A 2002-nucleotide genomic window follows, 5' to 3' on the forward strand; every position below is an offset into this window, starting at 1 on the left:
GGGGTCAGGGGCGGAGTTGCTGATGTCATGCACCATGTGACTGGGGTTAGGGGCGGAGTTGCTGATGTCATGCACCATGTGACCAGGGTCGGGGGTGTGGTTGGTGACATCACACACCATAAAGGGGAAAGGGGCGGAATGAAGGGGGTGGGACTTCTGGTCCCGCCCACCTGTCACATTTGCATTGAAGGGCAGAGAGCCTTTATACTACTGACCTACCCCACACCTGCAGCTCTTTCCAGGCCCCATACCTTAGTCACCATAATCAGGGAATGGAACTGGGACCTGCCCCTGACCAGGACAGTTCCAAGGCTCCACTTCATGACTGTGGAGTAGAGTGGGGAGACTGTTCCCCACTCAGCTCCATGAGCACGGAGCTGGGCAGGGGACAGACTAGGAAGCTAGTAAGATAAGGAACTCCTAGCAACAGCCTTGCTCCTGCAGAGCTGGTGCTGGGAGATAAGGGTCTCTCAGCCCCTTACTCCCCAATTGTGATGGCGAAGCGGGGTCTGGGAGACGAGGATCTCCCAAGCCCCCTCCCTGATCACAATCTTGGAGTGGGGGGTTTGGATGGGGGGAGGGGCTGCCAGGGTAGAGAGACATAGTCCCCACCTGGGCTCCAGTGGCAGAACCTGCCCCAGCAGCAGGCAGCTCGTGGGGACAGGAAGCAATATTCTACCCCCTGGTGGCTGCTTGACTTTGAGATTTACTCCCAGTTAGGCATCTACATAAGCACTACTGTGCCGTTACTAATCAAAAGTAAAATTGTTACTTGCATTTGCAAGTAGCAAACTTCCAGTTAGCAACGTTTACTGCACAGTAAGCATATGCACATGTAAGCATATGCAATCTGTGCTTACTGTACAGTAAACTAAGCTACGGCACAGTAAAGTGTCTTGTGTAGATGTGTCCACTGATTATCAAAATGTTAAAATCAGTAATTAGATTGTTTTGTTCATACAGAAAAGGGAAAGCTAGTAGTTGAATTGGCAATGGAACTCTGAAAGAGGTAAACCATGGTTTGCTAGCATTCTGAATAAGGGAATACAAATGAGCAGTAAAGAAATGCTGTATTTGATTTAGAGATGCTTCTGCCCTGTGAAGTCAGAATCAAGATCCATTTCCCTCCCCCTACAAGTTTAGGAGCTCTAGTGGTAACACCTGCAGCAGAATAGAGCATAGCTGTGTTTGTGTAGGTGCACTAATAAGAAGTACTTCAACATTGTATGACCTATTAGGAAAGCATCAGCTGTGGTGTATCCAAGCCTTCTCATTCTTCAAGTATGGTTTTGTCTCAATCTCCTTTGTCAAGCTGTTAGGTTTTGATCTAAGGAATTATATTATTTTTTAACTTTGGGAGCTCCCTCTGCTCAGTTCCTGAGCTGATCTGCTATGATGTTTCTGAAATGTGTTTCCAAAGAAAAGTAAGATTCATCTAAACCAAAATTGGTTTTGGATATAGTCAAAATTAAAATGTCTTTCCTAGCACCTTGCTTTGTTATGCTGTTTCATTAATTTGTGGTACATTACCTGTAATTGGGTTCAATCTCTCTCTCATACAAAAATCTATAGTAAAAATGTTTTATTTAAGCTAGCCATAGGACTGGGAATCTGGTGCCTATACCTTTTAAAGAAAGTCCTTTAGTATGAATCAGTACTTATTATTCTTATTTCAACTTGCAGCTAAAAGAGGGTGCATGAAAATGGCCCAACTACTTTTAGAAACCTAAGGAATAAAAACCTTACCTCACAAATAGTCCATTAACTTTAATGGGAAGATATGGGGAGATAAGCATTGTACTGTCCTTAATCAGGGGACACCTATACACCATACAGAGAGACTGCTCTGATGCTTTGTAATTACAATGCACTGGAGCAGACTTGATTAATTGAGCCTGCTGGAGTGTGGTAATTACTGCGCTCCAGCAGATTCCAGTGTCATGTGTATTAGCATCCTCACACTGAAAAAATGGTGGTAGGGGTTGCTTTAAACTAAAGCTAG

Source organism: Alligator sinensis, unplaced genomic scaffold (genome assembly GCF_000455745.1).
Source record: "Alligator sinensis unplaced genomic scaffold, ASM45574v1 scaffold561_1, whole genome shotgun sequence".
In the NCBI taxonomy this organism is placed as follows: domain Eukaryota; kingdom Metazoa; phylum Chordata; order Crocodylia; family Alligatoridae; genus Alligator; species Alligator sinensis.